This window comes from Rhea pennata, chromosome 9 (assembly GCF_028389875.1).
Source record: "Rhea pennata isolate bPtePen1 chromosome 9, bPtePen1.pri, whole genome shotgun sequence".
Lineage (NCBI taxonomy): Eukaryota > Metazoa > Chordata > Aves > Rheiformes > Rheidae > Rhea > Rhea pennata.
This window is the reverse complement of record NC_084671.1, coordinates 2,498,279-2,513,025: the sequence shown is the minus strand read 5'-3', so window position 1 is coordinate 2,513,025 and position 14,747 is coordinate 2,498,279.

The window sequence follows — 14,747 nt, the reverse complement described above, 5'->3', positions numbered from 1 at the left end:
TTAAGTCATTACCCAAATGAGCAGTGTTATCTCGAGAACTTCACAATTTTGTAATATGTCTTGCTGTTTCGTGTCCTCTCTTCTGCCTGCTTGGGAGGCCAGGGATTTGCCTTAATTCGCTTATTCTATGATTTCCTAACAAATGAGTGTTACATGTCCTACCCTGCTAGGAAAGACTTTCGCATTTCATAGTTTATTGTATCAATTACGTTATTGTCAGTGTCCCACGATCCAGTGCTATCATCCAAAAACATGCAAAGATGGAAGGATTAAGATAAGCTATATAGAAAGCTACCTAAATCCTTTAAAAATGACTATTTATGTTATTCTTAAGCAGGTTCCACTAAGTATAATTAATTCAAGGCCAAAACAGTAAATGTACAGGTGGGAGAACTCCTCCTGTGGAGCACAGCCATGGCAGGTTCTAGCACAGCAAAGGTCTTCAGTGCCTTTGCTTGTCCTTGAGGGAGGTTTCATAAATCTGAAACACGTGCAATTTCATTATATAGCTCGTCAAAAATGTTTTTCAGGTTATTATCATTACTATGCTTTAATGGCTTTTGTTAAATGGCCCTGGATTTGTACTTTATGTTGTTCAACATACCATAGTATCCTTTATAATAGAGTAAGAAATCAATTTATCCAGAATATTTAACAGGACAAGAGGAATGTTTTTCCATCTGTTAGTTCAAAATATTTACCATGCCCTCCCCCCTCCTTCCTCCCTACAGCCTTCACCTTGTTGTGCCTGGAGCTTAATGACTTTAATGTGCAGTGTGAGCTAAGCCCGCGATGATTCTCAAATGCATTGCAGGTGAGTGTTTATGCCACAAATAAATACAGTGGATTGCTCTTAAACCCCTGCTTTAGAACGTTTATTAAGCTACAATTTCTGTCTTAACATAAATCAAAGTACTTAAAGTGCCATATGATACCAAATGTTTAGTTTAACTGCATAAAATTGAGCAAAACCTCTATACAAAACTTTATAGGTGCTATAAAACTCTTGCACTTGGGGCCTCACCTTTTTGCATCACCCAGATCAATCAAGTCCGCTGCAGATTCTGGATAGGAAATGCGCCCATGAAGCCACGATTAGCTTTCAGAGCTTTGTTCTTCTAAGTTATTGCTATCTTCAGTGAAGATGTTTCAAAATATGACAGAATTGCAAAGAAACAGGAACTGCATTTACCATGATTAAATTTACTTCACTGTCGTTAGACTCTTTTTTCATTCTCTGAAAGAAAAATGTTGTACTTTGGCTCCAGCATGCATTAGTAACCCATTATGAAAGATCTGCCACACGGAGGCATGCAAACACATTTTTTTTTTTTATCACTTCATATGGAAAGGAATGTGTTATTATAAAGCTCCCTGTGTCCTGTACTCTTCCTGTCTCACTCTTAAATATTACTGGACTTACATACACTTTCCTTAAGACATGTCCTTGCATTTTCTGTAAAAAGAATGCATTTTCTGTAAGCTCTTTTTCCTCAGAGAAAGCTGAAAATGGCTGAGGAAGCATTCTTTTTCACCAGAAATCTATCTGAGACCAAAGATCTTGGCCCGAGGAACCTCCTGAATTTCGAAAGGCTTCTCTGCCAAAGCAGACACCTCCTCCCCTCCCAGCTGAGGACATCAGACCGCACAAATGAGCGCTGCGGGTTTATTGACGTTTTTTCCTAAATAAGCTAATCAAGAAAGATTGATCCTCACATATCCCCAAATTATTTAAAGCCCCTGGGTGTTCCCCAAGGCAGGAATGTGTCAGGCTACACGCCTAGCAGCCAGATCTGCTCGGGTTACACCTGAAGAGATGCCTGCAGTGAGCCTGCGAGAGCAGCCACTCGCGTTGTGCAGCCTGGCGGGACGGCAGCGCTCTCGGCAGCCTCGCCTGCCGGAGGGGACAGCAACGAGCAGATCTGCATCATTTTAAGTACCTGCAGGAGGAAGCTGCATATTTACTCTACAACCTTATTCAGCTCTCTCATTTTGTTACTCTCGTGGGCGTAACAAGTTTTCATAGAGAAGCTGAAACTTTTTCATTAAGGATATGGAAGGGGATGTCATGTCCATCGGGCGTTCGAAGTAGAAAAAGAGAGTTTCATCAGCAGCCGATCAGTATGCAAGCGCAAGCCTGGAGCCAGATAGCCAGTATCTAGACTGAGGGAGCATATTCAGAAGCTTTGGCTTTGGGGACTGTGCTTGAATTACCAGATAGCACGTGTGCTTTGCTCAACGTACAATTGCCCCTTTGTGCCTGCAAATGTTTTCCTCAGGATGCACATATTGCTGCCGCTTGCTGCAGTGGCATAAAACTGCCCTTTAAAAATCTCCCAGTTACTTGGCTGAGCAAGAATAGTTATAACTGAAAAAGTGAGAAGTGCTATAATGTGTAGACTGAACCGAAACATTTGTTCAATGCTCCATCAATGAAAGGATGCATTTTCATAGCATTTATGGGATGGACATGAAATATTGTGTAATTAAGCCCAATGATATAGGAAGGAAGTTTTGATTTTGAATAAAATGCTCAAAGGTTAGTTCAGCATGACATAAGCACGCTTTGGACGAAATGCCTCGGGAATGAAGGAAGTTCACACCCGTGTCCGTGACGTTGTTTGCTCCCTCTGGCTGGGGACCAGACGAACGCAGTGCGCAGGCTCCCTGCGTAACCCGGGCAAGACCTTTCATCTTTGTAAATGAAAACATACAGAAGCAGAATCGGGTGGGAGGAAGAAACTCTTATCCACTGACTCCACTGCCGGCCTTCCGTATATCCTTAGTATCCCTGTAAATACATAATACGCACAATTCACCACACAGCTATCATGCTGTTGTTAAATTCACATATATTACTACCATCCAGTAATTTGGCTGCCAGATTACCATGCTTTCCAAGCGTTTGGCAAGACCCTTCTCTTTCTAACTGTGCTGTAAATCCTCATGATTTCCCCATCTAGACCTTTATTTATCTCCCTTGGTTACTTGTACTCCAAAGCAGATCTCCTCTCACAGTCCTTTTTTCCCCTGGCCAGGCCAAGTATTTTTTGCAAGTGGAGCAGTTCCTCATCAGATGTTTCCTCCACCCTTGAGTTATGGTGCTTTTTCTGGAGGGTTTCCAAGCTACTTGTGAGGTGGGTTTGGGGGGAGGTCCCCCCACTCCAGATTGGAGCCCCGAGCTAGGCAGAATTTTGCAAGCAGAAGGCTTTACTCAGTGGCATCATTTTTCCTGAACTTTGTGATTAATTCCTTTGCTGATGCATCTGATCATTTGATCTGATTTCCTGGCAACTTATTTCACTAAACTGCATCTTCTCCCCTGTGTGCAATTTGCTTCATCTCTCCTAGGCCCCAAATGTGAGGATTTGTTCTTGACCTGTAAGCATATCTGTTTGAAGTGTTTTTTTCCAAATTCTTCCTGACAACACCCTGATAAGTATTGTACCCACTTGACAGACACTCTTATCCACCACTGTTCTTCCAGGAGACACCCTGCTATCATTTTTTAGAGTTTCCTAATTTACAGTAACTTCCCCTCTCTCTCCTCCCTTGCTCCAGCGTTCAGATGAATTCCTATTTTAGCTGGAGCAATTTCAGCAGGTAGCGTAGCCTAAGAAGATATTTTATCCATGCAGGAATTCTCAGAATTCAGCAACGTTACATAATCGCACACAAATAGCAAGAATTAAGACAAGTGTGATGTATTTTGGCCATATTTTTTTTTTTTGAAAATGAAACAAATATTCTATACCTGTATTTGACATGTATGTTAAGTATACCTACTGGATTGAGGTCTTTCAAAACAGAAACAACAAATGCAAAATCAGTATCGTTCTAATCCTTCTGAGTTGCCTCCACCGCTTTGTCTCTGAGACTGTGAGGGTTTGCCTGGCTGAGGCACGTGGAGAGTTTCGTGACAGAGTGGGAGAAATCACAAAAAGTGGTCAGGATATTTAGACAAAAAAAAGTGCAATTCTTCCCTCATTGGTGAAGAATTGGATATTAGTAGCTAATCTACCTGGAGAATGGAGAAGAAAATTTCACAAATTGATGATCAAAAGTAAAATGAGGACAAGATATTCTACCTAAGCATTTGCTAAAGGAAGGGGCTGTAAAGGGGGATGAAATACACCATTTTCTTTCTTACTTTCCTTCAAAGAGTGAATGAAAAATTGTTCTGCACAGCAAGAAAATCACTTGTAATGTAATTCAGAAAATATATTATTTCCTTTAGAAGCATCTTGCTCAACACTTGACTTCACATTTCCATTCCTTAGAGATTACAGTGCTTTACATTTTTATATCTCTGAGTTCACCAGCTTGTGGTTTAGAACTGCAAACAGTTTCATAAATATTACTCACCGCATTAGAAAAAAATCAGAGTCATGCTCCTCCACGTAAATGACAAGTGAGTAAATACAAGTTACATGGGTGACTAACCGAAATATGAGAATAGCGTTTCCTGACGTTATGCAAGTATCACCACGGCTGTAGACAGAAGTAGTTAATACAGAGGGTAAATAGATGCTACAGTTAGCGTTATCTCTAGGTCAAAGTTTCAATGACAGGTCATTCTAGCTTTCTTGGCTTTGAAAATTTTACCTTACATTAAGACATTTTGTTTCTTAGGGATATAATATTTAGGGTATAATATGCATATATTGCATATCTTTTCTGTCTGAAGTTTCTAAATCCTCTTCTACACTTGAAACATGAACTCATGTGTTATTGCCAAGAGAAAGCTTATGCCATAGCTCCATGGACGCTTTAAAGTAAATCCATAAAGCCACAAAACCAGTCTCCGTCATGCTTTTGTAGTGGTCTCACCTTTCTTGAGCTGCTGAAAATGCACCTCCCTCCTCTGTGTGTGCCTGTAAGTGAGTACATACTCCATTAACAGCAGCTCCTTGTTCCTTTCTGCCATGGCTAGACCCTCTCCACTCCGCTTTTGGTGAAAACTGCTTCTCTGTTCAGACAAATTCCCTTCCTCCTCCACTGTTTTGCTCATACAGCGTTATTCCAGGACCCACAAATTTTGATAGTCCGTGCCCAACCCAAACATCACTAAAGCAGTGCAAGATTAAAATAGCTATACAGGCTCATAAATACTCTTTCATACCCAAAGGAAATCAAGTTCTCACATCCTCTGCAAAAGGGAAACTTTTTGGATGAATTCTGTGGCAGTAAAACCCGTGAGGATTTCTTTAACGCTGAGTTCCACTGCGAAAGACGGGCCACGATACCAGGACATCCTGCAGTGATGGATGAGGATTTGTCTTGCAAATAGCAATTATGAACCGAATCCCACTAATACAACAGTAGGTGATGTAAATGCCTTTTACTATGATCACAGACGGTCAAAAGTCCACTGCCTCTGTGGTAACCATTTAATTAAGTCTTATTTTAGAAGGAACTGAAGAAAAAATATGAAGTTTTCTTCTTTTACCTGCAAAGGAATGCATTTTTTTTTTCTGGGAACTTGAGCAGTCAGTTGATGTGACATATCTACAACAAGATCAACAACCTCAAACATTCAAATAAACTACAAGAATGCAATTTCACTGCAGTGACAGTTTTATTTCAAATATCTACAATCTCACAGTGAATGCCAAGTATATTCCTTAGTAAAATTACAGGGAATATAGAATGAAAAGAGGAAACTGAGCTCAGGAACGGAACAGATAAAAATCCTATTTTTGTGAATGACGCCAAGTAACAACATCCCATCCTGGCCCCGGTATAAGACCTGGAGAGTTTGATTCCCGTGGCAAACCATGTAAAATCACACCCCTTCCAGCTTATAGTTACTCATGCTCTGAACAATGAGTGCTTTGGGGTAGACTCTGAGAGCTCTACTTAAATGCCTTGCTATTCAGTTTACATATAACCCTGTGGAAAACAAGAACTGATTCTTAATTTATTCGGGGAATGTGTCCCTCAGGGTCTTTCCAGGCACTGGCAACAATTGTGTTATTTTGGCTGGCTTTTCTGTGCTGCATGTGAGTGTTTGCATTGCTACAAAGAAGACTGACAGACAGACAGAATGAAGTTTGGTGCTTTTACAACTTCTTAAAATCTTGTTCCAGGGAATAAGACAGTCTGCAAAATTCATCGGAGGTGAAAGGGCTCAAAACAAGTGTCTCGCATTGAAAGCTTGTGCTAGGTAGCTGCTGTGGAGGAGGAGGTGGGACCAGCAAACACAAGGGCGTTCATGTCTCCTTCTCTTCTTCCAGCCTAGCTGTGGACAAGCACAGGGCTCATCTTCCAGATAAGTCAGAATTACATTTGAAAAATAAAAATAAGAATCATTTTGCAGTGGCATCTTTAGTGTCATTAGATTTCATTAAAAAATGGCACTGTCCTTGGTCATTTCTGCAGGGTTGTTTTCTCCAGTAATTTAGTCCTGGATCCTGAAAGGCACCTCAGCGTGACTGAGGATCTAGACCTTTAGGTCTGAATGAGAATTAGATAAAGCAATGGAGAAAGGCCACATCATTCACATTGTGCAAAAACACAGCTTGGCAGTCAAATGTTCAAAATCTGTACCACTTAGGAGTCAAAAATCTCACTTTCTAAAGTCAAACAAGTACATTTGGATTCTCACATGCCAAAGATATACTGAAAAACCATCAGAATTCCTTATTTTATACATTTTTCCTCAGAATTTGTAGTTATCGTATTTTCACTTTTTTTCTTCCTTTTGAAAGCTGCCTGTCATATTGTGCCGTCTACTCTTTTTGCTGAGCACTGCTCAAATTCTTCTTGTTATAACAGCCTGCTAGAACAAATCTGCTGTAGTTATTAATAATATACACATGCCAAAATATTTTCACTGACAAAGTGAAAAGCACTTCCAGCATTACAGCTACGAGGAGGAGGTGCATCAGCCCACGCAGTGCCATGGTCTCAAACCTCCCGGGGCAGGAGGAGGAGGAGAGCCCTGGTCCTCAGATGGCCGTGATGCTTCAGTCAAGACATTCATGCTGTGCACAGTGCTTGCCTAAAGCCCAAACCCCCAGCACACACAGATGAAGTATATGTTACCTACGTGCCCTTGTATACCCCTAGAAAAAAAAAAAAAAAAAGAAAGAAAAAAAAAGAAAAACTAGGAATCCCAAAACTCAATAGCAGTAACCTCCATGACAATGATTCTGCAAAACGGCTTACTGGAGAACACAAGCCCTGGTTTTAGGCTTCTTCACCACTTTCCAGGCTTTGCTTTTTTGCTAATGCAAATAACAGCAAAACAAAATATATCCCTATAAGCTTTCTCTTAAGTGTGACCCTTTCTATGGATTTTCCATGGAGGATCCTCCTGTCTCCACTCCTAACTGTCCCAGTATTGTTTCAACTTCTGGCCCCTCATTGTATCAACAAAAATAATCCTCTATCTTATAGGCCTTCATCAGCCTGAAGGCCAGGACCCTTCAGGCTTCCTGGTGCCCTGAAAGCCCTGACAGGTAGTACCACAAGGTCCATTTCTTTCTAACCGTTTCCTACTTTACAGTGCATTCTGTCCAACAAGCAAGAGCAAGATCTTGCCCAGAAAACTGAAACAGCAATGCTCTTTTCAGCACATTTCCGGCCTTTATTTCTCAGGAATATTTCCCACAGACAGCTGCACACCCAGTGTTCCTCTTCATAGGAAAAGTCATCTGGCTCCAAGACTGAAGTGCTGGTATTTTCAACAGCATGATAATGTCGTAGATGTTACACCCAGAAGATAACATTGTGATAGTCAGATCTGAACTCCTGCACAGCGCAGCCATGGAAGGCAGCCAGTAACCCAGCAACCTGCAGTACATCAGAAGTGTTTCCAGGAAATAAAGAAGAAACAGCAAGATTTTAACAAACCTTTCACAGTTCCCCCAGGACTGGGAAGAACTGGTAGATGAATCACCATCCACAGTGCAGAGGCAGGGCTGTGGCACTGCTGCAGTGTCGTGGGGCAGGGAGTGAGGCCCCAGGCTGGCCTGAAATGGGGTCCTGCACGGTGTGGGGGCCCCAGAGAGGATGGTTCGGTCCTCTAAGGTTGGTGCCCTCAGGCCCCTAACAGAAATTTCATTGGGTTTTGGCCTACAACTGTGTTTTAGCCTACAACTGCACCACCAGAGATTTTGATATAAGCATCAACTGGCTTAGCAAAGTCTAGACAGAAGATTCTGTAAGAAAAAAAGAAAAAAGAAAAATTGTTCCACAATAAGAATTTTTGCTAATTCAGAATGATTTATCGAATCTGGTTAGCGTTTCTTTGTGGTGTTGTACAGGATACTCAGCAAATACAGATTTAGCAGTCAGGCATTGTTAAACTAAGACAGGCTCCTCCTTATAAAGATTAATTTTGTGTACTTTCCATTTACACTAGCCATAGTTCTCCTGCAAAGTTCTTCTGAATTTACAGGCCCCAGAGTAACTATTTTCTGTTGATGCTGCTGCCTTAGGGTAAGCCAGAGATCCTACCAATGGCTGGTCAAAGCTCTAGAAACAAAACTGCAGCAAGTGCTCAAGATTTTACCGTAAAAGCTACAGAAAGGGGGTAAATAGGGAAACACTGCTCTTCAGATCAAATCTGATACATCTGAGAAGGAGGATGGCTTCAAAAGCCACTGTGCACAGACTGTACATAGCCTGCTCCCAAACTGAGTCTGGAAAAAAACATCAGTCTAGTATCTGTCTGGTACAGCAGTCATCGAGGTAGTGGCTTTAAGGAACAAAGACATTAAAATAGGAGAAGTATAAAATATTCCTCTTTCCTTATGCAGGCCCAAATATACAAAAATACAGAAGCTACTTTCTGATGGTAAGTAAAAATTCTGAAGAAGAAAATACACAGTGTGAACATAAGGAGCACTTCCCTACCAGATAAAGGACGTTACCATCCTCTTCCTCTGAGCACTGCTCTGCTCTCTGCCACCCTAGCACTGACCTCCAGCCTTCTCTGCTTCTAGTGCCTCCTAAAAAATGTGCTGCTCCAAATCCCAGCAATGTTTCCAAGAACATTCAGTGGAAGGTTAAAAATAATACAGGCACAAAGCCCATGACTTTCTCCTGTATTTTATATTAAAAACAGGTTAAAAGCCAAAACAGTACTGCTTTCTGGGAGAGGAAGCAAAGAAATAATAATACTTAGCACATGTCAACTACTTGCTGCAGTATGTTATAAGAAAGAAAAGAATGATTTTGTCTGTTTTATGTATGAGAAAAATCAGGAAGAGCTCAGTGGTGGCAGAAGAGTGATAGTAACCATCACTGTCCAGAGGCCTTCGTAACATAACCTATCTTGAATAAGTGTGATTTTCAGCTACCAGGGGCTGAAAATCACATCTCCCCTCTAGGAAATATTGTTCAGATCTAGCCTTTCTGGTTTGTTAGATGCTAGCTTTTAAATTAATTTTCTCAGATATGCCTATTTCTCCAAGTTTTTTGTTTCCAGTTCTGTACTAATCTTTGCAGTTGTTCTCTGTGCTTAGAAACAGCGCTATTCACTGCGAGTAGGGGTGTCCCAGTTTTCCGGGAGTAACTAACCACTAGTGCTTCTGTGCTCGGCCGTTGTGGGGTTGCTGGTTGTTCTCAGCACCTCATAGTCAGGGGAGAAGCAAGAAGAAACAAGTGCAAAACTGAGGAGTTAATGTTTGCAATTCCTTTTCTAATTAACAGCTGCAAAGCTGCTTCAGACCTCAGACACACACTGACTTCATAAACAGATCTTCTTTGTTTTAGCCTGAGAAAACACTACAACAGCCTATTTAAGAAAAATGGAAAGATATCCAACTTCTTTTACAATTCTACATTTTTATTTAATTGGGCAGATTGATCAGGGAAACCTGCATTACTTAAGCTGTCAGCAGGACTGCCCTGAACTCAAGCTGCCTCTTTACTTTGCTGGCAGAGGGAATCAGAGCAACAAAAGTTAAAGAGAGAAAAAAAAATAATTTTCTTAACACTTAACAGAACTAGAGCAAAGTATTGCATACTAGTATTCAAGATGTGTTATAGATATCTCAATAGATTAGGTCATACCTTTAATTTCATATCTAAAATTTCATTCCCTTCTCAAACTCTTTGATGAACCCATGATTGAAAGCAAGTGCTTAGAAAAAGACATTGTCATTCTATATCCTGACATCACAAACCTCATTAACTAAACAGAGAATAATTATATCGGGGGTATAATCGTACAGTGACTTACCAAAAAATGTAAACAGATACACTTACCTATAAACTTGACAATTAATGTCTACAATATCCTAGAAATACATATAAATGTCTACAAACATGTACATGCACACACATACATAGCCCATGCCAGAGTCACCCACTTTGTGGACCTTGGCACATTCATCTTTATTTTCTAAAAGTGATAATACCAAGAAAAAAAATCTGTCAGATATTCTTGGGTCACTTGAAACAGCCAGGAAACATATAATTTCAGACCTGTCAACAGCACAGGTCTGGCCAGACCCCCAGGTTTCTCATGTAGAAATCCAGCAGCCTCAGTGCCTTCCTTTAGATACTCTCCTTGAAAATGTTCCCAGTTCTTAAGTCTACCTCCGCTGAACTACTTCGTTCACATACTCACCAGAGCAGCTTTTTTCAAGCACCCTCCTGCCATTTCCTCCAAGACCAGGATTTTACCTCGTCTTTGCTTTGACATTTGACAGAGTGAAACTCTTTTCTTGTGTCGAGCCAGGGTTTCTCTGAATCTTCATCTTCATGGCAGTCATCAAATCCTGCAGAAGAAACAGTGACAGGCATGTCACAGGCGAAGAAAGCATATAACAACACTGCTGCTTTTTCTTAGTGAAATAGTGTACAAGTTGTGGGTATCCTTAGAAGAAATGTGCTTGGTTACAAATACAATATTGGTATTTGATTAGAAATATACTACTAAACTTGTAAAAAATATAATCATCAGTCTTTCAGAAAATAATGTTCTTGCATTTTGTCATCTGTCTAGCTCAGTGCTTGTTTTTAATTCTGATATAGAAATAATTATCTGATCTAACAGAGTTTCAGAAGCATTTTGGATGCATTCAGTTCTACATGTAGGAAAAAAGGAAATGCAAAAAGGAAATGGCAAAAAACTACAGGTGTCCTTGGGACCCAGACACTGAGAGAATTCAGAAATGTTTATTGATCGGGTACACGATACATACACAAATTCAGGTGAAGGATTTTCACTAGGAAAACAGCACAATAGAATATCCACCCTTATTTCAAGGGATGACCTGAATTTTTCTTTCAAATTCAGGAAATAATTACTCTTGCTGGAACTCCTGAGGAGCACGGCCCTTCGAATTTCACCCCTTTACCTTGTATACCGCTCCCACGGTAGAGCGGCCCGTCTCCAGCCTGAGGCCGGCTGGCTCGCCCGGACCGTTTCCTTTTCGTAAGGGCACCTTGTTCCTCCCCAGTTAGGCAAAATGAACCTTTTCAATGGCCAGAATGTTGAGCAATCCATCAACATACCAATATATCATCAAATCGCTGGGTTGAAGCAGACTGCTTTCAGCACTGGGGGGGTTTTGTGGTATAAATCTCCAATTACTCCCAATAAAACCCCTTTCAGTATAGTATTTTCAGGCTCTGCCTGAGTCTTGATTATCAGCTCCTTTTTCGGGAAGGGGAAATATTGATTGGATATTTGTTCTTTTCTTACTCTATATCCAACACAGCTCTGCAAAAGCAAGAGAAAGATTCCTGTTGACTCTAGGCTTCAATCACACCTTTTTATGAACCGGAGCTATTAATGCATATTTAAGACATTTAATGCAGGCCCTGACCCCTAACCTGACAGCATAAAGAAAAGCTCGTATCCCTAACAAGCTCACAGGCAAAATATAAATCCATCAGCTCTGAAGATCAGATGCTAAATCACTTGTTAGGAGTTTTATAAGTTTTATCATGATGAAACCATGGCTTTTCCTGTGGTAAACAACCACTTTTGTTCTTGGGACAGTCAATCAAGACAGGGATGGACTATGTGACTTCCCAGTGTCCACTCCCTGTCCTGCTGTCTGTGCTTTTTCTTGTTGATATCCTACCATCTCATATTTTATTAGCTGAACAGCAGATTTCTGCGCCCTTCTCTATCTCATTTAAAAATTTAATATCTGTGCACCTCATGTCATAATACCATCTTTTATTTTCACTTACCTTCATTGTTTGTATCAGAAAATGTTTTCTACCATCATAAGCAGTTGGATAATTCCTGGGGAAAAACATTTAAAAATTAGGAGTATGTGCTTGTGATTCTTTGATTGGCATTGCCATTCTTTTCCTCTTTGGGTCAATAGCCTGCCTACATATGTGACATACTATCAAAAAACCCCTTCATTTTAAGTCTCTTAATTATTACAGCTATTTGCTTTATTCCTAAGAAATAAGTTTTCATGTGTCAGATTTGCTGTACTTCCTCCAAAGGCTATATTCACTAAAAATACGCAAAGTTGCTTAATAGAATCCAAAAGGCTAGAAAAAATAATTTATTAAAAATAAATATCTAAATGATACAGCTATATAATCTCAGTAAAAAAAATAATCTAATCCAATAGGTCTGGGTTCTTTTCTTTTAGTAAAAACTTACATTTGTCAAAACAAGTATCAGAAGTTAGTAAGAGAATCTGGTTTGTAACATCCATTGTGCAAACAAACTAGAAGTATTTTCTTTTACTTTTGCATGCAGTGTGCTTTTCTGTTCTGTTTTACTTCCAGTTCCTCAATTAAGAGAAAACACTTGTAGATTTGATAATTCACCCTGACACTACAACCAGATCCTCTGAGCAGTGTCAGTGTTCACATCAAAGCACTTGCACGTGGAAACTTTTTTTTTTTAATAAGGTTGCACTTCACAGACTTAATGTTATAAAAATACATAATTATGTTGGGCTGCATCTAGAAGGCTGAATAAAAGTCCTGCTTGAGTAAGATGAGGCTGCGTCTGCAGTCTTCTCCACTGGCAAATGTCCGAGTGCAAAATGGGGATTTTACTTCTCCCATGTGGAGGCCTGGGTTGAAAGTACCTCCCCCTCAGCTTCTGCCCTCTCCACTGAGCTACCCCAGGCCAGACTAACTTGCCCTCACAAATGCTTTACGACATCCTCTATATTCCTTTTTCTGTCCATCAGTGCATTTGACTTTGCTTGTGTTTTATCTGTGCAAACCTGCAATTGCAGCCTGCGCAGGGGCCAAGCACGGGCTGGGGGAAAAGCCCAGCTGGTGTGGGAGAACTTTATTTTTCTCCATCTCTGTCTATAGTTCACACAGTAGGGCAAAGTTCTAAAAGTTAAGTATGCATATTTAACCTCCTAAAGAAAGTATTAAGAATATGGCAAAGCAGAATATAAAGGAACAACAATAGTAATAAAAGAACTGGTGTTCAGCTTCTCAGTTTAAAACATGGCTGTGTTACATCAAATTAATTTGGAAAATACTTTCAATCTAATGAGGTCAGTAGAAAAGTCAAATTAATAAAATTAAATTTATTATATTAAATAAGTCAAAAACATACAGGCTTTCTGAAATGTAATCTCCTGCTCCTCAAAAATGTGAAAAGGAGAACTCAAAGAAGTATATAGTTAGTAATGTTTTTATTTAAAGAGAGTATTACCAGTACTTAACCAAGCACTGATTGGAAATGAAGCTGGACGATGTTACTGAGATGAATCTTATACTATTAAAAATATGCACGTCTGTCATAAGCAGCAATTTATACACGCATTTAAAAAAGTTGATCTTAATCCTGTAATGAGATTTCATTACTTTAAAGTGTTACGACTAGAATATATATGTTTTTTAATTTTGCCAACGCAATCACCTTCTTGAAGAGGCTCCCAGAACCAGGGGCCAGCAGTGCAGTGATGGGGATAAGCCGTAGGTTTTGCCAGGGGAAGGAAAAGAACTTAATGGAAATAGGAGGTCATCAGCACTTCCCATTATTGTGCTTTAAATACGCTCAGCATTCATTCCCTTGCCATTGTTTCTCATATTCACCTTTGGAAGCAAGGTCAGCAAGGACTATTTAAAAAAAGTCAAAACAAAATTTCAGTATGTCTTTGAGCCATCTGCATGGAAAACTGCAATAACAGTGATGTCTTACATAGAAAAAATAAAAGTTCTCCCCCTCTTTTCTTCTTTTTGGCTCACACTGATTTTCCTTAGATCTTTTAGGAGATTTGTTTGGATGAGACTAAGCGCAGGATACTAGCCTCAATAAAAAAATCTTTCAAACAGAATGGGTGGATGCCTCAGTAATATGTATTACAATACTGTCAATATATATTTTTGTTTCATATACATGCAGCAATATGTTTTATTTGTGAACCTATTATAGATCTGTAGCCTAGACCTTTTCCCACCCAACAGAAGACAGCATCAGGCTCTTAAACTGCTAATCTAACTATACACAGTAATAATCTGAGATGTTAATACAAGTACCTCAGTACACAACGACACTAATAACAGAACTACACTAGGAAGAGTAAAATTTCAGTTATGCATTTTTTCTTACAAAAATTAACCAAACTATCCTGACCATAGTTTCGCATCATAACCATCAAAAACCACATCTCATGCCAACATTTGTTTAGTACTGGCCCCGCTATATCCCCAGTGCTATATAAGAAATGACAGGTTCTTTGATGGTTTCTCTTCTCACTATTCCATTTGTCAAATTGGACATTCCAAATGTCAAATTTGCACCTTTAGGATACAAAATATTAATCTGTTTTCTGCCCTAAACTGCA